Consider the following 26,853-nt stretch of genomic DNA (forward strand, 5'->3'; position numbering starts at 1 on the left):
ACTAGCATATGTCTATGTACATTAGTTTTAAAACACTCGCCCTCGCGCGAGAGTAAAAATATGCTCTTATACCATGTAAAATTTTGCACGCTCACGTTATAATTTATGCATTTCAAACAAAATTTTGAAAATTGACATTGTTTGGAATTTTTTTGACCCAATGTGTTAAATGGCCAAATCGGCTGGTCAAAACCTATGGAGCGTGTACAAGGTGCCTTGAATGACCATTTATGGCATGATAGCCGCACATTCACTGTAAGTGGCATATGAATGGATACCAGCCAGGATACTGTCAGTTGCTTTTAGCCTAATTGTTGTGATAAACTTATTAAATAGGTAAGTATTCAAATCTATTTGATAAGTTTTCTTTGAATGCACTCTGCGACAGCGGAGGGCAGCCCAATTCTCTTAAAAAACTTAAAAGTTAGCTTTTAGGCCAATTTTCGTCCAAAATGGCCGAAATTCGGGTCCCCCCAAATTTTCAACTGATGATTACTCCACGTACACTTAAGCTACAAACGTCGTTTTGGGCTCGTTGGAATCGTCCTGAGCTATAATTTATGAAACAAGATGAAAAAAATGATGTTTCAACGAAAAAAACCAAAAATTTTGAAAATTTCATTTTTTGCACCACGCTCGATTAGGCTTAACTTTTTGGCATCACCGAGATTTCAAAAGCTTATAACTTTGTGTTGGACCGACGAAATTGGTTCATTTTCTCAGTCCCCCAAGATTTGACCATGATCTTATGATCCAAATAATAAAATTTGAAAATTTTAAAATTTTTGGGCAAGTTATGGCCGTTCGCGCAATTCACCAGGCTCGATTGGGCTTAACTTTTTGACATCACCGAAATTCAAAAGGCTATAACTCAAAGACCCCAAAAGTTATCTCCAATATTTTTGGCCTATCAGCAGCTGATTGTACACAAAATTGATACTGCAAAAGAAATTTTTCGGTTTTCTGTTGTTTTGACCAAAATTTGACCCATTGAAAATTTTTGCACCACGCTCGATTAGGCTTAACTTTTTGACATCACCGAACTTTAAACAGCAATAACTCTTAGCGTATAAAAGTAAAAGAGATACTTTTGCTTTAAATAAAAGCCTACAACACCTGGTGTTCCCAGGCGGTCTCCCATCCAAGTACTAACCAGGCCCAATGTTGCTTAACTTCGGTGATCGGACGAGAACCGGTGCATTCAACATGGTATGGTCGTAGGCATTTGAGTTACTCCGCTTTCACTTATATCCTTACTAGCATATGTCTATGTACATTAGTTTTAAAACACTCGCCCTCGCGCGAGAGTAAAAATATGCTCTTATACCATGTAAAATTTTGCACGCTCACGTTATAATTTATGCATTTCAAACAAAATTTTGAAAATTGACATTGTTTGGAATTTTTTTGGCCCAATGTGTTAAATGGCCAAATCGGCTGGTCAAAACCTATGGAGCGTGTACAAGGTGCCTTGAATGACCATTTATGGCATGATAGCCGCACATTCACTGTAAGTGGCATATGAATGGATACCAGCCAGGATACTGTCAGTTGCTTTTAGCCTAATTGTTGTGATAAACTTATTAAATAGGTAAGTATTCAAATCTATTTGATAAGTTTTCTTTGAATGCACTCTGCGACAGCGGAGGGCAGCCCAATTCTCTTAAAAAACTTAAAAGTTAGCTTTTAGGCCAATTTTCGTCCAAAATGGCCGAAATTCGGGTCCCCCCAAATTTTCAACTGATGATTACTCCACGTACACTTAAGCTACAAACGTCGTTTTGGGCTCGTTGGAATCGTCCTGAGCTATAATTTATGAAACAAGATGAAAAAAATGATGTTTCAACGAAAAAAACCAAAAATTTTGAAAATTTCATTTTTTGCACCACGCTCGATTAGGCTTAACTTTTTGGCATCACCGAGATTTCAAAAGCTTATAACTTTGTGTTGGACCGACGAAATTGGTTCATTTTCTCAGTCCCCCAAGATTTGACCATGATCTTATGATCCAAATAATAAAATTTGAAAATTTTAAAATTTTTGGGCAAGTTATGGCCGTTCGCGCAATTCACCAGGCTCGATTGGGCTTAACTTTTTGACATCACCGAAATTCAAAAGGCTATAACTCAAAGACCCCAAAAGTTATCTCCAATATTTTTGGCCTATCAGCAGCTGATTGTACACAAAATTGATACTGCAAAAGAAATTTTTCGGTTTTCTGTTGTTTTGACCAAAATTTGACCCATTGAAAATTTTTGCACCACGCTCGATTAGGCTTAACTTTTTGACATCACCGAACTTTAAACAGCAATAACTCTTAGCGTATAAAAGTAAAAGAGATACTTTTGCTTTAAATAAAAGCCTACAACACCTGGTGTTCCCAGGCGGTCTCCCATCCAAGTACTAACCAGGCCCAATGTTGCTTAACTTCGGTGATCGGACGAGAACCGGTGCATTCAACATGGTATGGTCGTAGGCATTTGAGTTACTCCGCTTTCACTTATATCCTTACTAGCATATGTCTATGTACATTAGTTTTAAAACACTCGCCCTCGCGCGAGAGTAAAAATATGCTCTTATACCATGTAAAATTTTGCACGCTCACGTTATAATTTATGCATTTCAAACAAAATTTTGAAAATTGACATTGTTTGGAATTTTTTTGACCCAATGTGTTAAATGGCCAAATCGGCTGGTCAAAACCTATGGAGCGTGTACAAGGTGCCTTGAATGACCATTTATGGCATGATAGCCGCACATTCACTGTAAGTGGCATATGAATGGATACCAGCCAGGATACTGTCAGTTGCTTTTAGCCTAATTGTTGTGATAAACTTATTAAATAGGTAAGTATTCAAATCTATTTGATAAGTTTTCTTTGAATGCACTCTGCGACAGCGGAGGGCAGCCCAATTCTCTTAAAAAACTTAAAAGTTAGCTTTTAGGCCAATTTTCGTCCAAAATGGCCGAAATTCGGGTCCCCCCAAATTTTCAACTGATGATTACTCCACGTACACTTAAGCTACAAACGTCGTTTTGGGCTCGTTGGAATCGTCCTGAGCTATAATTTATGAAACAAGATGAAAAAAATGATGTTTCAACGAAAAAAACCAAAAATTTTGAAAATTTCATTTTTTGCACCACGCTCGATTAGGCTTAACTTTTTGGCATCACCGAGATTTCAAAAGCTTATAACTTTGTGTTGGACCGACGAAATTGGTTCATTTTCTCAGTCCCCCAAGATTTGACCATGATCTTATGATCCAAATAATAAAATTTGAAAATTTTAAAATTTTTGGGCAAGTTATGGCCGTTCGCGCAATTCACCAGGCTCGATTGGGCTTAACTTTTTGACATCACCGAAATTCAAAAGGCTATAACTCAAAGACCCCAAAAGTTATCTCCAATATTTTTGGCCTATCAGCAGCTGATTGTACACAAAATTGATACTGCAAAAGAAATTTTTCGGTTTTCTGTTGTTTTGACCAAAATTTGACCCATTGAAAATTTTTGCACCACGCTCGATTAGGCTTAACTTTTTGACATCACCGAACTTTAAACAGCAATAACTCTTAGCGTATAAAAGTAAAAGAGATACTTTTGCTTTAAATAAAAGCCTACAACACCTGGTGTTCCCAGGCGGTCTCCCATCCAAGTACTAACCAGGCCCAATGTTGCTTAACTTCGGTGATCGGACGAGAACCGGTGCATTCAACATGGTATGGTCGTAGGCATTTGAGTTACTCCGCTTTCACTTATATCCTTACTAGCATATGTCTATGTACATTAGTTTTAAAACACTCGCCCTCGCGCGAGAGTAAAAATATGCTCTTATACCATGTAAAATTTTGCACGCTCACGTTATAATTTATGCATTTCAAACAAAATTTTGAAAATTGACATTGTTTGGAATTTTTTTGGCCCAATGTGTTAAATGGCCAAATCGGCTGGTCAAAACCTATGGAGCGTGTACAAGGTGCCTTGAATGACCATTTATGGCATGATAGCCGCACATTCACTGTAAGTGGCATATGAATGGATACCAGCCAGGATACTGTCAGTTGCTTTTAGCCTAATTGTTGTGATAAACTTATTAAATAGGTAAGTATTCAAATCTATTTGATAAGTTTTCTTTGAATGCACTCTGCGACAGCGGAGGGCAGCCCAATTCTCTTAAAAAACTTAAAAGTTAGCTTTTAGGCCAATTTTCGTCCAAAATGGCCGAAATTCGGGTCCCCCCAAATTTTCAACTGATGATTACTCCACGTACACTTAAGCTACAAACGTCGTTTTGGGCTCGTTGGAATCGTCCTGAGCTATAATTTATGAAACAAGATGAAAAAAATGATGTTTCAACGAAAAAAACCAAAAATTTTGAAAATTTCATTTTTTGCACCACGCTCGATTAGGCTTAACTTTTTGGCATCACCGAGATTTCAAAAGCTTATAACTTTGTGTTGGACCGACGAAATTGGTTCATTTTCTCAGTCCCCCAAGATTTGACCATGATCTTATGATCCAAATAATAAAATTTGAAAATTTTAAAATTTTTGGGCAAGTTATGGCCGTTCGCGCAATTCACCAGGCTCGATTGGGCTTAACTTTTTGACATCACCGAAATTCAAAAGGCTATAACTCAAAGACCCCAAAAGTTATCTCCAATATTTTTGGCCTATCAGCAGCTGATTGTACACAAAATTGATACTGCAAAAGAAATTTTTCGGTTTTCTGTTGTTTTGACCAAAATTTGACCCATTGAAAATTTTTGCACCACGCTCGATTAGGCTTAACTTTTTGACATCACCGAACTTTAAACAGCAATAACTCTTAGCGTATAAAAGTAAAAGAGATACTTTTGCTTTAAATAAAAGCCTACAACACCTGGTGTTCCCAGGCGGTCTCCCATCCAAGTACTAACCAGGCCCAATGTTGCTTAACTTCGGTGATCGGACGAGAACCGGTGCATTCAACATGGTATGGTCGTAGGCATTTGAGTTACTCCGCTTTCACTTATATCCTTACTAGCATATGTCTATGTACATTAGTTTTAAAACACTCGCCCTCGCGCGAGAGTAAAAATATGCTCTTATACCATGTAAAATTTTGCACGCTCACGTTATAATTTATGCATTTCAAACAAAATTTTGAAAATTGACATTGTTTGGAATTTTTTTGGCCCAATGTGTTAAATGGCCAAATCGGCTGGTCAAAACCTATGGAGCGTGTACAAGGTGCCTTGAATGACCATTTATGGCATGATAGCCGCACATTCACTGTAAGTGGCATATGAATGGATACCAGCCAGGATACTGTCAGTTGCTTTTAGCCTAATTGTTGTGATAAACTTATTAAATAGGTAAGTATTCAAATCTATTTGATAAGTTTTCTTTGAATGCACTCTGCGACAGCGGAGGGCAGCCCAATTCTCTTAAAAAATGCAAGAAAAAAAATTGCACTAACTTAAAAGTTAGCTTTTAGGCCAATTTTCGTCCAAAATGGCCGAAATTCGGGTCCCCCCAAATTTTCAACTGATGATTACTCCACGTACACTTAAGCTACAAACGTCGTTTTGGGCTCGTTGGAATCGTCCTGAGCTATAATTTATGAAACAAGATGAAAAAAATGATGTTTCAACGAAAAAAACCAAAAATTTTGAAAATTTCATTTTTTGCACCACGCTCGATTAGGCTTAACTTTTTGGCATCACCGAGATTTCAAAAGCTTATAACTTTGTGTTGGACCGACGAAATTGGTTCATTTTCTCAGTCCCCCAAGATTTGACCATGATCTTATGATCCAAATAATAAAATTTGAAAATTTTAAAATTTTTGGGCAAGTTATGGCCGTTCGCGCAATTCACCAGGCTCGATTGGGCTTAACTTTTTGACATCACCGAAATTCAAAAGGCTATAACTCAAAGACCCCAAAAGTTATCTCCAATATTTTTGGCCTATCAGCAGCTGATTGTACACAAAATTGATACTGCAAAAGAAATTTTTCGGTTTTCTGTTGTTTTGACCAAAATTTGACCCATTGAAAATTTTTGCACCACGCTCGATTAGGCTTAACTTTTTGACATCACCGAACTTTAAACAGCAATAACTCTTAGCGTATAAAAGTAAAAGAGATACTTTTGCTTTAAATAAAAGCCTACAACACCTGGTGTTCCCAGGCGGTCTCCCATCCAAGTACTAACCAGGCCCAATGTTGCTTAACTTCGGTGATCGGACGAGAACCGGTGCATTCAACATGGTATGGTCGTAGGCATTTGAGTTACTCCGCTTTCACTTATATCCTTACTAGCATATGTCTATGTACATTAGTTTTAAAACACTCGCCCTCGCGCGAGAGTAAAAATATGCTCTTATACCATGTAAAATTTTGCACGCTCACGTTATAATTTATGCATTTCAAACAAAATTTTGAAAATTGACATTGTTTGGAATTTTTTTGACCCAATGTGTTAAATGGCCAAATCGGCTGGTCAAAACCTATGGAGCGTGTACAAGGTGCCTTGAATGACCATTTATGGCATGATAGCCGCACATTCACTGTAAGTGGCATATGAATGGATACCAGCCAGGATACTGTCAGTTGCTTTTAGCCTAATTGTTGTGATAAACTTATTAAATAGGTAAGTATTCAAATCTATTTGATAAGTTTTCTTTGAATGCACTCTGCGACAGCGGAGGGCAGCCCAATTCTCTTAAAAAATGCAAGAAAAAAAATTGCACTAACTTAAAAGTTAGCTTTTAGGCCAATTTTCGTCCAAAATGGCCGAAATTCGGGTCCCCCCAAATTTTCAACTGATGATTACTCCACGTACACTTAAGCTACAAACGTCGTTTTGGGCTCGTTGGAATCGTCCTGAGCTATAATTTATGAAACAAGATGAAAAAAATGATGTTTCAACGAAAAAAACCAAAAATTTTGAAAATTTCATTTTTTGCACCACGCTCGATTAGGCTTAACTTTTTGGCATCACCGAGATTTCAAAAGCTTATAACTTTGTGTTGGACCGACGAAATTGGTTCATTTTCTCAGTCCCCCAAGATTTGACCATGATCTTATGATCCAAATAATAAAATTTGAAAATTTTAAAATTTTTGGGCAAGTTATGGCCGTTCGCGCAATTCACCAGGCTCGATTGGGCTTAACTTTTTGACATCACCGAAATTCAAAAGGCTATAACTCAAAGACCCCAAAAGTTATCTCCAATATTTTTGGCCTATCAGCAGCTGATTGTACACAAAATTGATACTGCAAAAGAAATTTTTCGGTTTTCTGTTGTTTTGACCAAAATTTGACCCATTGAAAATTTTTGCACCACGCTCGATTAGGCTTAACTTTTTGACATCACCGAACTTTAAACAGCAATAACTCTTAGCGTATAAAAGTAAAAGAGATACTTTTGCTTTAAATAAAAGCCTACAACACCTGGTGTTCCCAGGCGGTCTCCCATCCAAGTACTAACCAGGCCCAATGTTGCTTAACTTCGGTGATCGGACGAGAACCGGTGCATTCAACATGGTATGGTCGTAGGCATTTGAGTTACTCCGCTTTCACTTATATCCTTACTAGCATATGTCTATGTACATTAGTTTTAAAACACTCGCCCTCGCGCGAGAGTAAAAATATGCTCTTATACCATGTAAAATTTTGCACGCTCACGTTATAATTTATGCATTTCAAACAAAATTTTGAAAATTGACATTGTTTGGAATTTTTTTGACCCAATGTGTTAAATGGCCAAATCGGCTGGTCAAAACCTATGGAGCGTGTACAAGGTGCCTTGAATGACCATTTATGGCATGATAGCCGCACATTCACTGTAAGTGGCATATGAATGGATACCAGCCAGGATACTGTCAGTTGCTTTTAGCCTAATTGTTGTGATAAACTTATTAAATAGGTAAGTATTCAAATCTATTTGATAAGTTTTCTTTGAATGCACTCTGCGACAGCGGAGGGCAGCCCAATTCTCTTAAAAAATGCAAGAAAAAAAATTGCACTAACTTAAAAGTTAGCTTTTAGGCCAATTTTCGTCCAAAATGGCCGAAATTCGGGTCCCCCCAAATTTTCAACTGATGATTACTCCACGTACACTTAAGCTACAAACGTCGTTTTGGGCTCGTTGGAATCGTCCTGAGCTATAATTTATGAAACAAGATGAAAAAAATGATGTTTCAACGAAAAAAACCAAAAATTTTGAAAATTTCATTTTTTGCACCACGCTCGATTAGGCTTAACTTTTTGGCATCACCGAGATTTCAAAAGCTTATAACTTTGTGTTGGACCGACGAAATTGGTTCATTTTCTCAGTCCCCCAAGATTTGACCATGATCTTATGATCCAAATAATAAAATTTGAAAATTTTAAAATTTTTGGGCAAGTTATGGCCGTTCGCGCAATTCACCAGGCTCGATTGGGCTTAACTTTTTGACATCACCGAAATTCAAAAGGCTATAACTCAAAGACCCCAAAAGTTATCTCCAATATTTTTGGCCTATCAGCAGCTGATTGTACACAAAATTGATACTGCAAAAGAAATTTTTCGGTTTTCTGTTGTTTTGACCAAAATTTGACCCATTGAAAATTTTTGCACCACGCTCGATTAGGCTTAACTTTTTGACATCACCGAACTTTAAACAGCAATAACTCTTAGCGTATAAAAGTAAAAGAGATACTTTTGCTTTAAATAAAAGCCTACAACACCTGGTGTTCCCAGGCGGTCTCCCATCCAAGTACTAACCAGGCCCAATGTTGCTTAACTTCGGTGATCGGACGAGAACCGGTGCATTCAACATGGTATGGTCGTAGGCATTTGAGTTACTCCGCTTTCACTTATATCCTTACTAGCATATGTCTATGTACATTAGTTTTAAAACACTCGCCCTCGCGCGAGAGTAAAAATATGCTCTTATACCATGTAAAATTTTGCACGCTCACGTTATAATTTATGCATTTCAAACAAAATTTTGAAAATTGACATTGTTTGGAATTTTTTTGGCCCAATGTGTTAAATGGCCAAATCGGCTGGTCAAAACCTATGGAGCGTGTACAAGGTGCCTTGAATGACCATTTATGGCATGATAGCCGCACATTCACTGTAAGTGGCATATGAATGGATACCAGCCAGGATACTGTCAGTTGCTTTTAGCCTAATTGTTGTGATAAACTTATTAAATAGGTAAGTATTCAAATCTATTTGATAAGTTTTCTTTGAATGCACTCTGCGACAGCGGAGGGCAGCCCAATTCTCTTAAAAAACTTAAAAGTTAGCTTTTAGGCCAATTTTCGTCCAAAATGGCCGAAATTCGGGTCCCCCCAAATTTTCAACTGATGATTACTCCACGTACACTTAAGCTACAAACGTCGTTTTGGGCTCGTTGGAATCGTCCTGAGCTATAATTTATGAAACAAGATGAAAAAAATGATGTTTCAACGAAAAAAACCAAAAATTTTGAAAATTTCATTTTTTGCACCACGCTCGATTAGGCTTAACTTTTTGGCATCACCGAGATTTCAAAAGCTTATAACTTTGTGTTGGACCGACGAAATTGGTTCATTTTCTCAGTCCCCCAAGATTTGACCATGATCTTATGATCCAAATAATAAAATTTGAAAATTTTAAAATTTTTGGGCAAGTTATGGCCGTTCGCGCAATTCACCAGGCTCGATTGGGCTTAACTTTTTGACATCACCGAAATTCAAAAGGCTATAACTCAAAGACCCCAAAAGTTATCTCCAATATTTTTGGCCTATCAGCAGCTGATTGTACACAAAATTGATACTGCAAAAGAAATTTTTCGGTTTTCTGTTGTTTTGACCAAAATTTGACCCATTGAAAATTTTTGCACCACGCTCGATTAGGCTTAACTTTTTGACATCACCGAACTTTAAACAGCAATAACTCTTAGCGTATAAAAGTAAAAGAGATACTTTTGCTTTAAATAAAAGCCTACAACACCTGGTGTTCCCAGGCGGTCTCCCATCCAAGTACTAACCAGGCCCAATGTTGCTTAACTTCGGTGATCGGACGAGAACCGGTGCATTCAACATGGTATGGTCGTAGGCATTTGAGTTACTCCGCTTTCACTTATATCCTTACTAGCATATGTCTATGTACATTAGTTTTAAAACACTCGCCCTCGCGCGAGAGTAAAAATATGCTCTTATACCATGTAAAATTTTGCACGCTCACGTTATAATTTATGCATTTCAAACAAAATTTTGAAAATTGACATTGTTTGGAATTTTTTTGGCCCAATGTGTTAAATGGCCAAATCGGCTGGTCAAAACCTATGGAGCGTGTACAAGGTGCCTTGAATGACCATTTATGGCATGATAGCCGCACATTCACTGTAAGTGGCATATGAATGGATACCAGCCAGGATACTGTCAGTTGCTTTTAGCCTAATTGTTGTGATAAACTTATTAAATAGGTAAGTATTCAAATCTATTTGATAAGTTTTCTTTGAATGCACGCTGCGACAGCGGAGGGCAGCCCAATTCTCTTAAAAAATGCAAGAAAAAAAATTGCACTAACTTAAAAGTTAGCTTTTAGGCCAATTTTCGTCCAAAATGGCCGAAATTCGGGTCCCCCCAAATTTTCAACTGATGATTACTCCACGTACACTTAAGCTACAAACGTCGTTTTGGGCTCGTTGGAATCGTCCTGAGCTATAATTTATGAAACAAGATGAAAAAAATGATGTTTCAACGAAAAAAACCAAAAATTTTGAAAATTTCATTTTTTGCACCACGCTCGATTAGGCTTAACTTTTTGGCATCACCGAGATTTCAAAAGCTTATAACTTTGTGTTGGACCGACGAAATTGGTTCATTTTCTCAGTCCCCCAAGATTTGACCATGATCTTATGATCCAAATAATAAAATTTGAAAATTTTAAAATTTTTGGGCAAGTTATGGCCGTTCGCGCAATTCACCAGGCTCGATTGGGCTTAACTTTTTGACATCACCGAAATTCAAAAGGCTATAACTCAAAGACCCCAAAAGTTATCTCCAATATTTTTGGCCTATCAGCAGCTGATTGTACACAAAATTGATACTGCAAAAGAAATTTTTCGGTTTTCTGTTGTTTTGACCAAAATTTGACCCATTGAAAATTTTTGCACCACGCTCGATTAGGCTTAACTTTTTGACATCACCGAACTTTAAACAGCAATAACTCTTAGCGTATAAAAGTAAAAGAGATACTTTTGCTTTAAATAAAAGCCTACAACACCTGGTGTTCCCAGGCGGTCTCCCATCCAAGTACTAACCAGGCCCAATGTTGCTTAACTTCGGTGATCGGACGAGAACCGGTGCATTCAACATGGTATGGTCGTAGGCATTTGAATTACTCCGCTTTCACTTATATCCTTACTAGCATATGTCTATGTACATTAGTTTTAAAACACTCGCCCTCGCGCGAGAGTAAAAATATGCTCTTATACCATGTAAAATTTTGCACGCTCACGTTATAATTTATGCATTTCAAACAAAATTTTGAAAATTGACATTGTTTGGAATTTTTTTGACCCAATGTGTTAAATGGCCAAATCGGCTGGTCAAAACCTATGGAGCGTGTACAAGGTGCCTTGAATGACCATTTATGGCATGATAGCCGCACATTCACTGTAAGTGGCATATGAATGGATACCAGCCAGGATACTGTCAGTTGCTTTTAGCCTAATTGTTGTGATAAACTTATTAAATAGGTAAGTATTCAAATCTATTTGATAAGTTTTCTTTGAATGCACTCTGCGACAGCGGAGGGCAGCCCAATTCTCTTAAAAAATGCAAGAAAAAAAATTGCACTAACTTAAAAGTTAGCTTTTAGGCCAATTTTCGTCCAAAATGGCCGAAATTCGGGTCCCCCCAAATTTTCAACTGATGATTACTCCACGTACACTTAAGCTACAAACGTCGTTTTGGGCTCGTTGGAATCGTCCTGAGCTATAATTTATGAAACAAGATGAAAAAAATGATGTTTCAACGAAAAAAACCAAAAATTTTGAAAATTTCATTTTTTGCACCACGCTCGATTAGGCTTAACTTTTTGGCATCACCGAGATTTCAAAAGCTTATAACTTTGTGTTGGACCGACGAAATTGGTTCATTTTCTCAGTCCCCCAAGATTTGACCATGATCTTATGATCCAAATAATAAAATTTGAAAATTTTAAAATTTTTGGGCAAGTTATGGCCGTTCGCGCAATTCACCAGGCTCGATTGGGCTTAACTTTTTGACATCACCGAAATTCAAAAGGCTATAACTCAAAGACCCCAAAAGTTATCTCCAATATTTTTGGCCTATCAGCAGCTGATTGTACACAAAATTGATACTGCAAAAGAAATTTTTCGGTTTTCTGTTGTTTTGACCAAAATTTGACCCATTGAAAATTTTTGCACCACGCTCGATTAGGCTTAACTTTTTGACATCACCGAACTTTAAACAGCAATAACTCTTAGCGTATAAAAGTAAAAGAGATACTTTTGCTTTAAATAAAAGCCTACAACACCTGGTGTTCCCAGGCGGTCTCCCATCCAAGTACTAACCAGGCCCAATGTTGCTTAACTTCGGTGATCGGACGAGAACCGGTGCATTCAACATGGTATGGTCGTAGGCATTTGAGTTACTCCGCTTTCACTTATATCCTTACTAGCATATGTCTATGTACATTAGTTTTAAAACACTCGCCCTCGCGCGAGAGTAAAAATATGCTCTTATACCATGTAAAATTTTGCACGCTCACGTTATAATTTATGCATTTCAAACAAAATTTTGAAAATTGACATTGTTTGGAATTTTTTTGACCCAATGTGTTAAATGGCCAAATCGGCTGGTCAAAACCTATGGAGCGTGTACAAGGTGCCTTGAATGACCATTTATGGCATGATAGCCGCACATTCACTGTAAGTGGCATATGAATGGATACCAGCCAGGATACTGTCAGTTGCTTTTAGCCTAATTGTTGTGATAAACTTATTAAATAGGTAAGTATTCAAATCTATTTGATAAGTTTTCTTTGAATGCACTCTGCGACAGCGGAGGGCAGCCCAATTCTCTTAAAAAATGCAAGAAAAAAAATTGCACTAACTTAAAAGTTAGCTTTTAGGCCAATTTTCGTCCAAAATGGCCGAAATTCGGGTCCCCCCAAATTTTCAACTGATGATTACTCCACGTACACTTAAGCTACAAACGTCGTTTTGGGCTCGTTGGAATCGTCCTGAGCTATAATTTATGAAACAAGATGAAAAAAATGATGTTTCAACGAAAAAAACCAAAAATTTTGAAAATTTCATTTTTTGCACCACGCTCGATTAGGCTTAACTTTTTGGCATCACCGAGATTTCAAAAGCTTATAACTTTGTGTTGGACCGACGAAATTGGTTCATTTTCTCAGTCCCCCAAGATTTGACCATGATCTTATGATCCAAATAATAAAATTTGAAAATTTTAAAATTTTTGGGCAAGTTATGGCCGTTCGCGCAATTCACCAGGCTCGATTGGGCTTAACTTTTTGACATCACCGAAATTCAAAAGGCTATAACTCAAAGACCCCAAAAGTTATCTCCAATATTTTTGGCCTATCAGCAGCTGATTGTACACAAAATTGATACTGCAAAAGAAATTTTTCGGTTTTCTGTTGTTTTGACCAAAATTTGACCCATTGAAAATTTTTGCACCACGCTCGATTAGGCTTAACTTTTTGACATCACCGAACTTTAAACAGCAATAACTCTTAGCGTATAAAAGTAAAAGAGATACTTTTGCTTTAAATAAAAGCCTACAACACCTGGTGTTCCCAGGCGGTCTCCCATCCAAGTACTAACCAGGCCCAATGTTGCTTAACTTCGGTGATCGGACGAGAACCGGTGCATTCAACATGGTATGGTCGTAGGCATTTGAGTTACTCCGCTTTCACTTATATCCTTACTAGCATATGTCTATGTACATTAGTTTTAAAACACTCGCCCTCGCGCGAGAGTAAAAATATGCTCTTATACCATGTAAAATTTTGCACGCTCACGTTATAATTTATGCATTTCAAACAAAATTTTGAAAATTGACATTGTTTGGAATTTTTTTGACCCAATGTGTTAAATGGCCAAATCGGCTGGTCAAAACCTATGGAGCGTGTACAAGGTGCCTTGAATGACCATTTATGGCATGATAGCCGCACATTCACTGTAAGTGGCATATGAATGGATACCAGCCAGGATACTGTCAGTTGCTTTTAGCCTAATTGTTGTGATAAACTTATTAAATAGGTAAGTATTCAAATCTATTTGATAAGTTTTCTTTGAATGCACTCTGCGACAGCGGAGGGCAGCCCAATTCTCTTAAAAAATGCAAGAAAAAAAATTGCACTAACTTAAAAGTTAGCTTTTAGGCCAATTTTCGTCCAAAATGGCCGAAATTCGGGTCCCCCCAAATTTTCAACTGATGATTACTCCACGTACACTTAAGCTACAAACGTCGTTTTGGGCTCGTTGGAATCGTCCTGAGCTATAATTTATGAAACAAGATGAAAAAAATGATGTTTCAACGAAAAAAACCAAAAATTTTGAAAATTTCATTTTTTGCACCACGCTCGATTAGGCTTAACTTTTTGGCATCACCGAGATTTCAAAAGCTTATAACTTTGTGTTGGACCGACGAAATTGGTTCATTTTCTCAGTCCCCCAAGATTTGACCATGATCTTATGATCCAAATAATAAAATTTGAAAATTTTAAAATTTTTGGGCAAGTTATGGCCGTTCGCGCAATTCACCAGGCTCGATTGGGCTTAACTTTTTGACATCACCGAAATTCAAAAGGCTATAACTCAAAGACCCCAAAAGTTATCTCCAATATTTTTGGCCTATCAGCAGCTGATTGTACACAAAATTGATACTGCAAAAGAAATTTTTCGGTTTTCTGTTGTTTTGACCAAAATTTGACCCATTGAAAATTTTTGCACCACGCTCGATTAGGCTTAACTTTTTGACATCACCGAACTTTAAACAGCAATAACTCTTAGCGTATAAAAGTAAAAGAGATACTTTTGCTTTAAATAAAAGCCTACAACACCTGGTGTTCCCAGGCGGTCTCCCATCCAAGTACTAACCAGGCCCAATGTTGCTTAACTTCGGTGATCGGACGAGAACCGGTGCATTCAACATGGTATGGTCGTAGGCATTTGAGTTACTCCGCTTTCACTTATATCCTTACTAGCATATGTCTATGTACATTAGTTTTAAAACACTCGCCCTCGCGCGAGAGTAAAAATATGCTCTTATACCATGTAAAATTTTGCACGCTCACGTTATAATTTATGCATTTCAAACAAAATTTTGAAAATTGACATTGTTTGGAATTTTTTTGGCCCAATGTGTTAAATGGCCAAATCGGCTGGTCAAAACCTATGGAGCGTGTACAAGGTGCCTTGAATGACCATTTATGGCATGATAGCCGCACATTCACTGTAAGTGGCATATGAATGGATACCAGCCAGGATACTGTCAGTTGCTTTTAGCCTAATTGTTGTGATAAACTTATTAAATAGGTAAGTATTCAAATCTATTTGATAAGTTTTCTTTGAATGCACTCTGCGACAGCGGAGGGCAGCCCAATTCTCTTAAAAAATGCAAGAAAAAAAATTGCACTAACTTAAAAGTTAGCTTTTAGGCCAATTTTCGTCCAAAATGGCCGAAATTCGGGTCCCCCCAAATTTTCAACTGATGATTACTCCACGTACACTTAAGCTACAAACGTCGTTTTGGGCTCGTTGGAATCGTCCTGAGCTATAATTTATGAAACAAGATGAAAAAAATGATGTTTCAACGAAAAAAACCAAAAATTTTGAAAATTTCATTTTTTGCACCACGCTCGATTAGGCTTAACTTTTTGGCATCACCGAGATTTCAAAAGCTTATAACTTTGTGTTGGACCGACGAAATTGGTTCATTTTCTCAGTCCCCCAAGATTTGACCATGATCTTATGATCCAAATAATAAAATTTGAAAATTTTAAAATTTTTGGGCAAGTTATGGCCGTTCGCGCAATTCACCAGGCTCGATTGGGCTTAACTTTTTGACATCACCGAAATTCAAAAGGCTATAACTCAAAGACCCCAAAAGTTATCTCCAATATTTTTGGCCTATCAGCAGCTGATTGTACACAAAATTGATACTGCAAAAGAAATTTTTCGGTTTTCTGTTGTTTTGACCAAAATTTGACCCATTGAAAATTTTTGCACCACGCTCGATTAGGCTTAACTTTTTGACATCACCGAACTTTAAACAGCAATAACTCTTAGCGTATAAAAGTAAAAGAGATACTTTTGCTTTAAATAAAAGCCTACAACACCTGGTGTTCCCAGGCGGTCTCCCATCCAAGTACTAACCAGGCCCAATGTTGCTTAACTTCGGTGATCGGACGAGAACCGGTGCATTCAACATGGTATGGTCGTAGGCATTTGAGTTACTCCGCTTTCACTTATATCCTTACTAGCATATGTCTATGTACATTAGTTTTAAAACACTCGCCCTCGCGCGAGAGTAAAAATATGCTCTTATACCATGTAAAATTTTGCACGCTCACGTTATAATTTATGCATTTCAAACAAAATTTTGAAAATTGACATTGTTTGGAATTTTTTTGACCCAATGTGTTAAATGGCCAAATCGGCTGGTCAAAACCTATGGAGCGTGTACAAGGTGCCTTGAATGACCATTTATGGCATGATAGCCGCACATTCACTGTAAGTGGCATATGAATGGATACCAGCCAGGATACTGTCAGTTGCTTTTAGCCTAATTGTTGTGATAAACTTATTAAATAGGTAAGTATTCAAATCTATTTGATAAGTTTTCTTTGAATGCACTCTGCGACAGCGGAGGGCAGCCCAATTCTCTTAAAAAATGCAAGAAAAAAAATTGCACTAACTTAAAAGTTAGCTTTTAGGCCAATTTTCGTCCAAAATGGCCGAAATTCGGGTCCCCCCAAATTTTCAACTGATGATTACTCCACGTACACTTAAGCTACAAACGTCGTTTTGGGCTCGTTGGAATCGTCCTGAGCTATAATTTATGAAACAAGATGAAAAAAATGATGTTTCAACGAAAAAAACCAAAAATTTTGAAAATTTCATTTTTTGCACCACGCTCGATTAGGCTTAACTTTTTGGCATCACCGAGATTTCAAAAGCTTATAACTTTGTGTTGGACCGACGAAATTGGTTCATTTTCTCAGTCCCCCAAGATTTGACCATGATCTTATGATCCAAATAATAAAATTTGAAAATTTTAAAATTTTTGGGCAAGTTATGGCCGTTCGCGCAATTCACCAGGCTCGATTGGGCTTAACTTTTTGACATCACCGAAATTCAAAAGGCTATAACTCAAAGACCCCAAAAGTTATCTCCAATATTTTTGGCCTATCAGCAGCTGATTGTACACAAAATTGATACTGCAAAAGAAATTTTTCGGTTTTCTGTTGTTTTGACCAAAATTTGACCCATTGAAAATTTTTGCACCACGCTCGATTAGGCTTAACTTTTTGACATCACCGAACTTTAAACAGCAATAACTCTTAGCGTATAAAAGTAAAAGAGATACTTTTGCTTTAAATAAAAGCCTACAACACCTGGTGTTCCCAGGCGGTCTCCCATCCAAGTACTAACCAGGCCCAATGTTGCTTAACTTCGGTGATCGGACGAGAACCGGTGCATTCAACATGGTATGGTCGTAGGCATTTGAGTTACTCCGCTTTCACTTATATCCTTACTAGCATATGTCTATGTACATTAGTTTTAAAACACTCGCCCTCGCGCGAGAGTAAAAATATGCTCTTATACCATGTAAAATTTTGCACGCTCACGTTATAATTTATGCATTTCAAACAAAATTTTGAAAATTGACATTGTTTGGAATTTTTTTGGCCCAATGTGTTAAATGGCCAAATCGGCTGGTCAAAACCTATGGAGCGTGTACAAGGTGCCTTGAATGACCATTTATGGCATGATAGCCGCACATTCACTGTAAGTGGCATATGAATGGATACCAGCCAGGATACTGTCAGTTGCTTTTAGCCTAATTGTTGTGATAAACTTATTAAATAGGTAAGTATTCAAATCTATTTGATAAGTTTTCTTTGAATGCACTCTGCGACAGCGGAGGGCAGCCCAATTCTCTTAAAAAATGCAAGAAAAAAAATTGCACTAACTTAAAAGTTAGCTTTTAGGCCAATTTTCGTCCAAAATGGCCGAAATTCGGGTCCCCCCAAATTTTCAACTGATGATTACTCCACGTACACTTAAGCTACAAACGTCGTTTTGGGCTCGTTGGAATCGTCCTGAGCTATAATTTATGAAACAAGATGAAAAAAATGATGTTTCAACGAAAAAAACCAAAAATTTTGAAAATTTCATTTTTTGCACCACGCTCGATTAGGCTTAACTTTTTGGCATCACCGAGATTTCAAAAGCTTATAACTTTGTGTTGGACCGACGAAATTGGTTCATTTTCTCAGTCCCCCAAGATTTGACCATGATCTTATGATCCAAATAATAAAATTTGAAAATTTTAAAATTTTTGGGCAAGTTATGGCCGTTCGCGCAATTCACCAGGCTCGATTGGGCTTAACTTTTTGACATCACCGAAATTCAAAAGGCTATAACTCAAAGACCCCAAAAGTTATCTCCAATATTTTTGGCCTATCAGCAGCTGATTGTACACAAAATTGATACTGCAAAAGAAATTTTTCGGTTTTCTGTTGTTTTGACCAAAATTTGACCCATTGAAAATTTTTGCACCACGCTCGATTAGGCTTAACTTTTTGACATCACCGAACTTTAAACAGCAATAACTCTTAGCGTATAAAAGTAAAAGAGATACTTTTGCTTTAAATAAAAGCCTACAACACCTGGTGTTCCCAGGCGGTCTCCCATCCAAGTACTAACCAGGCCCAATGTTGCTTAACTTCGGTGATCGGACGAGAACCGGTGCATTCAACATGGTATGGTCGTAGGCATTTGAGTTACTCCGCTTTCACTTATATCCTTACTAGCATATGTCTATGTACATTAGTTTTAAAACACTCGCCCTCGCGCGAGAGTAAAAATATGCTCTTATACCATGTAAAATTTTGCACGCTCACGTTATAATTTATGCATTTCAAACAAAATTTTGAAAATTGACATTGTTTGGAATTTTTTTGACCCAATGTGTTAAATGGCCAAATCGGCTGGTCAAAACCTATGGAGCGTGTACAAGGTGCCTTGAATGACCATTTATGGCATGATAGCCGCACATTCACTGTAAGTGGCATATGAATGGATACCAGCCAGGATACTGTCAGTTGCTTTTAGCCTAATTGTTGTGATAAACTTATTAAATAGGTAAGTATTCAAATCTATTTGATAAGTTTTCTTTGAATGCACTCTGCGACAGCGGAGGGCAGCCCAATTCTCTTAAAAAATGCAAGAAAAAAAATTGCACTAACTTAAAAGTTAGCTTTTAGGCCAATTTTCGTCCAAAATGGCCGAAATTCGGGTCCCCCCAAATTTTCAACTGATGATTACTCCACGTACACTTAAGCTACAAACGTCGTTTTGGGCTCGTTGGAATCGTCCTGAGCTATAATTTATGAAACAAGATGAAAAAAATGATGTTTCAACGAAAAAAACCAAAAATTTTGAAAATTTCATTTTTTGCACCACGCTCGATTAGGCTTAACTTTTTGGCATCACCGAGATTTCAAAAGCTTATAACTTTGTGTTGGACCGACGAAATTGGTTCATTTTCTCAGTCCCCCAAGATTTGACCATGATCTTATGATCCAAGTAATAAAATTTGAAAATTTTAAAATTTTTGGGCAAGTTATGGCCGTTCGCGCAATTCACCAGGCTCGATTGGGCTTAACTTTTTGACATCACCGAAATTCAAAAGGCTATAACTCAAAGACCCCAAAAGTTATCTCCAATATTTTTGGCCTATCAGCAGCTGATTGTACACAAAATTGATACTGCAAAAGAAATTTTTCGGTTTTCTGTTGTTTTGACCAAAATTTGACCCATTGAAAATTTTTGCACCACGCTCGATTAGGCTTAACTTTTTGACATCACCGAACTTTAAACAGCAATAACTCTTAGCGTATAAAAGTAAAAGAGATACTTTTGCTTTAAATAAAAGCCTACAACACCTGGTGTTCCCAGGCGGTCTCCCATCCAAGTACTAACCAGGCCCAATGTTGCTTAACTTCGGTGATCGGACGAGAACCGGTGCATTCAACATGGTATGGTCGTAGGCATTTGAGTTACTCCGCTTTCACTTATATCCTTACTAGCATATGTACATTAGTTTTAAAACACTCGCCCTCGCGCGAGAGTAAAAATATGCTCTTATACCATGTAAAATTTTGCACGCTCACGTTATAATTTATGCATTTCAAACAAAATTTTGAAAATTGACATTGTTTGGAATTTTTTTGACCCAATGTGTTAAATGGCCAAATCGGCTGGTCAAAACCTATGGAGCGTGTACAAGGTGCCTTGAATGACCATTTATGGCATGATAGCCGCACATTCACTGTAAGTGGCATATGAATGGATACCAGCCAGGATACTGTCAGTTGCTTTTAGCCTAATTGTTGTGATAAACTTATTAAATAGGTAAGTATTCAAATCTATTTGATAAGTTTTCTTTGAATGCACTCTGCGACAGCGGAGGGCAGCCCAATTCTCTTAAAAAATGCAAGAAAAAAAATTGCACTAACTTAAAAGTTAGCTTTTAGGCCAATTTTCGTCCAAAATGGCCGAAATTCGGGTCCCCCCAAATTTTCAACTGATGATTACTCCACGTACACTTAAGCTACAAACGTCGTTTTGGGCTCGTTGGAATCGTCCTGAGCTATAATTTATGAAACAAGATGAAAAAAATGATGTTTCAACGAAAAAAACCAAAAATTTTGAAAATTTCATTTTTTGCACCACGCTCGATTAGGCTTAACTTTTTGGCATCACCGAGATTTCAAAAGCTTATAACTTTGTGTTGGACCGACGAAATTGGTTCATTTTCTCAGTCCCCCAAGATTTGACCATGATCTTATGATCCAAGTAATAAAATTTGAAAATTTTAAAATTTTTGGGCAAGTTATGGCCGTTCGCGCAATTCACCAGGCTCGATTGGGCTTAACTTTTTGACATCACCGAAATTCAAAAGGCTATAACTCAAAGACCCCAAAAGTTATCTCCAATATTTTTGGCCTATCAGCAGCTGATTGTACACAAAATTGATACTGCAAAAGAAATTTTTCGGTTTTCTGTTGTTTTGACCAAAATTTGACCCATTGAAAATTTTTGCACCACGCTCGATTAGGCTTAACTTTTTGACATCACCGAACTTTAAACAGCAATAACTCTTAGCGTATAAAAGTAAAAGAGATACTTTTGCTTTAAATAAAAGCCTACAACACCTGGTGTTCCCAGGCGGTCTCCCATCCAAGTACTAACCAGGCCCAATGTTGCTTAACTTCGGTGATCGGACGAGAACCGGTGCATTCAACATGGTATGGTCGTAGGCATTTGAGTTACTCCGCTTTCACTTATATCCTTACTAGCATATGTCTATGTACATTAGTTTTAAAACACTCGCCCTCGCGCGAGAGTAAAAATATGCTCTTATACCATGTAAAATTTTGCACGCTCACGTTATAATTTATGCATTTCAAACAAAATTTTGAAAATTGACATTGTTTGGAATTTTTTTGGCCCAATGTGTTAAATGGCCAAATCGGCTGGTCAAAACCTATGGAGCGTGTACAAGGTGCCTTGAATGACCATTTATGGCATGATAGCCGCACATTCACTGTAAGTGGCATATGAATGGATACCAGCCAGGATACTGTCAGTTGCTTTTAGCCTAATTGTTGTGATAAACTTATTAAATAGGTAAGTATTCAAATCTATTTGATAAGTTTTCTTTGAATGCACTCTGCGACAGCGGAGGGCAGCCCAATTCTCTTAAAAAATGCAAGAAAAAAAATTGCACTAACTTAAAAGTTAGCTTTTAGGCCAATTTTCGTCCAAAATGGCCGAAATTCGGGTCCCCCCAAATTTTCAACTGATGATTACTCCACGTACACTTAAGCTACAAACGTCGTTTTGGGCTCGTTGGAATCGTCCTGAGCTATAATTTATGAAACAAGATGAAAAAAATGATGTTTCAACGAAAAAAACCAAAAATTTTGAAAATTTCATTTTTTGCACCACGCTCGATTAGGCTTAACTTTTTGGCATCACCGAGATTTCAAAAGCTTATAACTTTGTGTTGGACCGACGAAATTGGTTCATTTTCTCAGTCCCCCAAGATTTGACCATGATCTTATGATCCAAGTAATAAAATTTGAAAATTTTAAAATTTTTGGGCAAGTTATGGCCGTTCGCGCAATTCACCAGGCTCGATTGGGCTTAACTTTTTGACATCACCGAAATTCAAAAGGCTATAACTCAAAGACCCCAAAAGTTATCTCCAATATTTTTGGCCTATCAGCAGCTGATTGTACACAAAATTGATACTGCAAAAGAAATTTTTCGGTTTTCTGTTGTTTTGACCAAAATTTGACCCATTGAAAATTTTTGCACCACGCTCGATTAGGCTTAACTTTTTGACATCACCGAACTTTAAACAGCAATAACTCTTAGCGTATAAAAGTAAAAGAGATACTTTTGCTTTAAATAAAAGCCTACAACACCTGGTGTTCCCAGGCGGTCTCCCATCCAAGTACTAACCAGGCCCAATGTTGCTTAACTTCGGTGATCGGACGAGAACCGGTGCATTCAACATGGTATGGTCGTAGGCATTTGAGTTACTCCGCTTTCACTTATATCCTTACTAGCATATGTCTATGTACATTAGTTTTAAAACACTCGCCCTCGCGCGAGAGTAAAAATATGCTCTTATACCATGTAAAATTTTGCACGCTCACGTTATAATTTATGCATTTCAAACAAAATTTTGAAAATTGACATTGTTTGGAATTTTTTTGACCCAATGTGTTAAATGGCCAAATCGGCTGGTCAAAACCTATGGAGCGTGTACAAGGTGCCTTGAATGACCATTTATGGCATGATAGCCGCACATTCACTGTAAGTGGCATATGAATGGATACCAGCCAGGATACTGTCAGTTGCTTTTAGCCTAATTGTTGTGATAAACTTATTAAATAGGTAAGTATTCAAATCTATTTGATAAGTTTTCTTTGAATGCACTCTGCGACAGCGGAGGGCAGCCCAATTCTCTTAAAAAATGCAAGAAAAAAAATTGCACTAACTTAAAAGTTAGCTTTTAGGCCAATTTTCGTCCAAAATGGCCGAAATTCGGGTCCCCCCAAATTTTCAACTGATGATTACTCCACGTACACTTAAGCTACAAACGTCGTTTTGGGCTCGTTGGAATCGTCCTGAGCTATAATTTATGAAACAAGATGAAAAAAATGATGTTTCAACGAAAAAAACCAAAAATTTTGAAAATTTCATTTTTTGCACCACGCTCGATTAGGCTTAACTTTTTGGCATCACCGAGATTTCAAAAGCTTATAACTTTGTGTTGGACCGACGAAATTGGTTCATTTTCTCAGTCCCCCAAGATTTGACCATGATCTTATGATCCAAGTAATAAAATTTGAAAATTTTAAAATTTTTGGGCAAGTTATGGCCGTTCGCGCAATTCACCAGGCTCGATTGGGCTTAACTTTTTGACATCACCGAAATTCAAAAGGCTATAACTCAAAGACCCCAAAAGTTATCTCCAATATTTTTGGCCTATCAGCAGCTGATTGTACACAAAATTGATACTGCAAAAGAAATTTTTCGGTTTTCTGTTGTTTTGACCAAAATTTGACCCATTGAAAATTTTTGCACCACGCTCGATTAGGCTTAACTTTTTGACATCACCGAACTTTAAACAGCAATAACTCTTAGCGTATAAAAGTAAAAGAGATACTTTTGCTTTAAATAAAAGCCTACAACACCTGGTGTTCCCAGGCGGTCTCCCATCCAAGTACTAACCAGGCCCAATGTTGCTTAACTTCGGTGATCGGACGAGAACCGGTGCATTCAACATGGTATGGTCGTAGGCATTTGAGTTACTCCGCTTTCACTTATATCCTTACTAGCATATGTCTATGTACATTAGTTTTAAAACACTCGCCCTCGCGCGAGAGTAAAAATATGCTCTTATACCATGTAAAATTTTGCACGCTCACGTTATAATTTATGCATTTCAAACAAAATTTTGAAAATTGACATTGTTTGGAATTTTTTTGACCCAATGTGTTAAATGGCCAAATCGGCTGGTCAAAACCTATGGAGCGTGTACAAGGTGCCTTGAATGACCATTTATGGCATGATAGCCGCACATTCACTGTAAGTGGCATATGAATGGATACCAGCCAGGATACTGTCAGTTGCTTTTAGCCTAATTGTTGTGATAAACTTATTAAATAGGTAAGTATTCAAATCTATTTGATAAGTTTTCTTTGAATGCACTCTGCGACAGCGGAGGGCAGCCCAATTCTCTTAAAAAATGCAAGAAAAAAAATTGCACTAACTTAAAAGTTAGCTTTTAGGCCAATTTTCGTCCAAAATGGCCGAAATTCGGGTCCCCCCAAATTTTCAACTGATGATTACTCCACGTACACTTAAGCTACAAACGTCGTTTTGGGCTCGTTGGAATCGTCCTGAGCTATAATTTATGAAACAAGATGAAAAAAATGATGTTTCAACGAAAAAAACCAAAAATTTTGAAAATTTCATTTTTTGCACCACGCTCGATTAGGCTTAACTTTTTGGCATCACCGAGATTTCAAAAGCTTATAACTTTGTGTTGGACCGACGAAATTGGTTCATTTTCTCAGTCCCCCAAGATTTGACCATGATCTTATGATCCAAATAATAAAATTTGAAAATTTTAAAATTTTTGGGCAAGTTATGGCCGTTCGCGCAATTCACCAGGCTCGATTGGGCTTAACTTTTTGACATCACCGAAATTCAAAAGGCTATAACTCAAAGACCCCAAAAGTTATCTCCAATATTTTTGGCCTATCAGCAGCTGATTGTACACAAAATTGATACTGCAAAAGAAATTTTTCGGTTTTCTGTTGTTTTGACCAAAATTTGACCCATTGAAAATTTTTGCACCACGCTCGATTAGGCTTAACTTTTTGACATCACCGAACTTTAAACAGCAATAACTCTTAGCGTATAAAAGTAAAAGAGATACTTTTGCTTTAAATAAAAGCCTACAACACCTGGTGTTCCCAGGCGGTCTCCCATCCAAGTACTAACCAGGCCCAATGTTGCTTAACTTCGGTGATCGGACGAGAACCGGTGCATTCAACATGGTATGGTCGTAGGCATTTGAGTTACTCCGCTTTCACTTATATCCTTACTAGCATATGTCTATGTACATTAGTTTTAAAACACTCGCCCTCGCGCGAGAGTAAAAATATGCTCTTATACCATGTAAAATTTTGCACGCTCACGTTATAATTTATGCATTTCAAACAAAATTTTGAAAATTGACATTGTTTGGAATTTTTTTGACCCAATGTGTTAAATGGCCAAATCGGCTGGTCAAAACCTATGGAGCGTGTACAAGGTGCCTTGAATGACCATTTATGGCATGATAGCCGCACATTCACTGTAAGTGGCATATGAATGGATACCAGCCAGGATACTGTCAGTTGCTTTTAGCCTAATTGTTGTGATAAACTTATTAAATAGGTAAGTATTCAAATCTATTTGATAAGTTTTCTTTGAATGCACTCTGCGACAGCGGAGGGCAGCCCAATTCTCTTAAAAAATGCAAGAAAAAAAATTGCACTAACTTAAAAGTTAGCTTTTAGGCCAATTTTCGTCCAAAATGGCCGAAATTCGGGTCCCCCCAAATTTTCAACTGATGATTACTCCACGTACACTTAAGCTACAAACGTCGTTTTGGGCTCGTTGGAATCGTCCTGAGCTATAATTTATGAAACAAGATGAAAAAAATGATGTTTCAACGAAAAAAACCAAAAATTTTGAAAATTTCATTTTTTGCACCACGCTCGATTAGGCTTAACTTTTTGGCATCACCGAGATTTCAAAAGCTTATAACTTTGTGTTGGACCGACGAAATTGGTTCATTTTCTCAGTCCCCCAAGATTTGACCATGATCTTATGATCCAAATAATAAAATTTGAAAATTTTAAAATTTTTGGGCAAGTTATGGCCGTTCGCGCAATTCACCAGGCTCGATTGGGCTTAACTTTTTGACATCACCGAAATTCAAAAGGCTATAACTCAAAGACCCCAAAAGTTATCTCCAATATTTTTGGCCTATCAGCAGCTGATTGTACACAAAATTGATACTGCAAAAGAAATTTTTCGGTTTTCTGTTGTTTTGACCAAAATTTGACCCATTGAAAATTTTTGCACCACGCTCGATTAGGCTTAACTTTTTGACATCACCGAACTTTAAACAGCAATAACTCTTAGCGTATAAAAGTAAAAGAGATACTTTTGCTTTAAATAAAAGCCTACAACACCTGGTGTTCCCAGGCGGTCTCCCATCCAAGTACTAACCAGGCCCAATGTTGCTTAACTTCGGTGATCGGACGAGAACCGGTGCATTCAACATGGTATGGTCGTAGGCATTTGAGTTACTCCGCTTTCACTTATATCCTTACTAGCATATGTCTATGTACATTAGTTTTAAAACACTCGCCCTCGCGCGAGAGTAAAAATATGCTCTTATACCATGTAAAATTTTGCACGCTCACGTTATAATTTATGCATTTCAAACAAAATTTTGAAAATTGAC

The 26,853-nt window shown here is 37.4% G+C and overlaps 21 non-coding genes across 21 annotated transcripts; all 21 read right to left on the bottom strand.

Annotated features, from left to right (window-relative positions):
* Window positions 1-1,104: 1,104 nt before the first annotated feature.
* LOC134850020 (5S ribosomal RNA) lies at window positions 1,105-1,223 on the bottom strand. Its single transcript, XR_010163999.1, has one exon. It is a non-coding gene; the product is annotated as a 5S ribosomal RNA (ribosomal RNA).
* A 1,136-nt stretch (window positions 1,224-2,359) lies between these two features.
* LOC134850021 (5S ribosomal RNA) lies at window positions 2,360-2,478 on the bottom strand. Its single transcript, XR_010164000.1, has one exon. It is a non-coding gene; the product is annotated as a 5S ribosomal RNA (ribosomal RNA).
* A 1,136-nt stretch (window positions 2,479-3,614) lies between these two features.
* Window positions 3,615-3,733, bottom strand: LOC134850022 (5S ribosomal RNA). The gene has a single exon (XR_010164001.1). It is a non-coding gene; the product is annotated as a 5S ribosomal RNA (ribosomal RNA).
* A 1,136-nt stretch (window positions 3,734-4,869) lies between these two features.
* LOC134850024 (5S ribosomal RNA) lies at window positions 4,870-4,988 on the bottom strand. The gene has a single exon (XR_010164002.1). It is a non-coding gene; the product is annotated as a 5S ribosomal RNA (ribosomal RNA).
* Window positions 4,989-6,147: 1,159 nt separating this feature from the next.
* Window positions 6,148-6,266, bottom strand: LOC134850025 (5S ribosomal RNA). The gene has a single exon (XR_010164003.1). It is a non-coding gene; the product is annotated as a 5S ribosomal RNA (ribosomal RNA).
* A 1,159-nt stretch (window positions 6,267-7,425) lies between these two features.
* On the bottom strand, window positions 7,426-7,544 carry LOC134850026 (5S ribosomal RNA). Its single transcript, XR_010164004.1, has one exon. It is a non-coding gene; the product is annotated as a 5S ribosomal RNA (ribosomal RNA).
* A 1,159-nt stretch (window positions 7,545-8,703) lies between these two features.
* LOC134850027 (5S ribosomal RNA) lies at window positions 8,704-8,822 on the bottom strand. Its single transcript, XR_010164005.1, has one exon. It is a non-coding gene; the product is annotated as a 5S ribosomal RNA (ribosomal RNA).
* Window positions 8,823-9,958: 1,136 nt separating this feature from the next.
* Window positions 9,959-10,077, bottom strand: LOC134850029 (5S ribosomal RNA). Its single transcript, XR_010164007.1, has one exon. It is a non-coding gene; the product is annotated as a 5S ribosomal RNA (ribosomal RNA).
* Window positions 10,078-11,236: 1,159 nt separating this feature from the next.
* On the bottom strand, window positions 11,237-11,355 carry LOC134850030 (5S ribosomal RNA). The gene has a single exon (XR_010164008.1). It is a non-coding gene; the product is annotated as a 5S ribosomal RNA (ribosomal RNA).
* A 1,159-nt stretch (window positions 11,356-12,514) lies between these two features.
* On the bottom strand, window positions 12,515-12,633 carry LOC134850031 (5S ribosomal RNA). The gene has a single exon (XR_010164009.1). It is a non-coding gene; the product is annotated as a 5S ribosomal RNA (ribosomal RNA).
* Window positions 12,634-13,792: 1,159 nt separating this feature from the next.
* On the bottom strand, window positions 13,793-13,911 carry LOC134850032 (5S ribosomal RNA). The gene has a single exon (XR_010164010.1). It is a non-coding gene; the product is annotated as a 5S ribosomal RNA (ribosomal RNA).
* Window positions 13,912-15,070: 1,159 nt separating this feature from the next.
* On the bottom strand, window positions 15,071-15,189 carry LOC134850033 (5S ribosomal RNA). The gene has a single exon (XR_010164011.1). It is a non-coding gene; the product is annotated as a 5S ribosomal RNA (ribosomal RNA).
* Window positions 15,190-16,348: 1,159 nt separating this feature from the next.
* Window positions 16,349-16,467, bottom strand: LOC134850034 (5S ribosomal RNA). The gene has a single exon (XR_010164012.1). It is a non-coding gene; the product is annotated as a 5S ribosomal RNA (ribosomal RNA).
* A 1,159-nt stretch (window positions 16,468-17,626) lies between these two features.
* On the bottom strand, window positions 17,627-17,745 carry LOC134850035 (5S ribosomal RNA). Its single transcript, XR_010164013.1, has one exon. It is a non-coding gene; the product is annotated as a 5S ribosomal RNA (ribosomal RNA).
* Window positions 17,746-18,904: 1,159 nt separating this feature from the next.
* Window positions 18,905-19,023, bottom strand: LOC134850036 (5S ribosomal RNA). Its single transcript, XR_010164014.1, has one exon. It is a non-coding gene; the product is annotated as a 5S ribosomal RNA (ribosomal RNA).
* Window positions 19,024-20,182: 1,159 nt separating this feature from the next.
* Window positions 20,183-20,301, bottom strand: LOC134850037 (5S ribosomal RNA). The gene has a single exon (XR_010164015.1). It is a non-coding gene; the product is annotated as a 5S ribosomal RNA (ribosomal RNA).
* A 1,153-nt stretch (window positions 20,302-21,454) lies between these two features.
* On the bottom strand, window positions 21,455-21,573 carry LOC134850038 (5S ribosomal RNA). The gene has a single exon (XR_010164016.1). It is a non-coding gene; the product is annotated as a 5S ribosomal RNA (ribosomal RNA).
* A 1,159-nt stretch (window positions 21,574-22,732) lies between these two features.
* Window positions 22,733-22,851, bottom strand: LOC134850041 (5S ribosomal RNA). The gene has a single exon (XR_010164018.1). It is a non-coding gene; the product is annotated as a 5S ribosomal RNA (ribosomal RNA).
* A 1,159-nt stretch (window positions 22,852-24,010) lies between these two features.
* Window positions 24,011-24,129, bottom strand: LOC134850042 (5S ribosomal RNA). The gene has a single exon (XR_010164019.1). It is a non-coding gene; the product is annotated as a 5S ribosomal RNA (ribosomal RNA).
* A 1,159-nt stretch (window positions 24,130-25,288) lies between these two features.
* On the bottom strand, window positions 25,289-25,407 carry LOC134850043 (5S ribosomal RNA). Its single transcript, XR_010164020.1, has one exon. It is a non-coding gene; the product is annotated as a 5S ribosomal RNA (ribosomal RNA).
* Window positions 25,408-26,566: 1,159 nt separating this feature from the next.
* LOC134850044 (5S ribosomal RNA) lies at window positions 26,567-26,685 on the bottom strand. The gene has a single exon (XR_010164021.1). It is a non-coding gene; the product is annotated as a 5S ribosomal RNA (ribosomal RNA).
* Window positions 26,686-26,853: the final 168 nt, after the last annotated feature.

The sequence above is a fragment of the Symsagittifera roscoffensis genome, chromosome 6 (genome assembly GCF_963678635.1).
Source record: "Symsagittifera roscoffensis chromosome 6, txSymRosc1.1, whole genome shotgun sequence".
In the NCBI taxonomy this organism is placed as follows: domain Eukaryota; kingdom Metazoa; phylum Xenacoelomorpha; order Acoela; family Convolutidae; genus Symsagittifera; species Symsagittifera roscoffensis.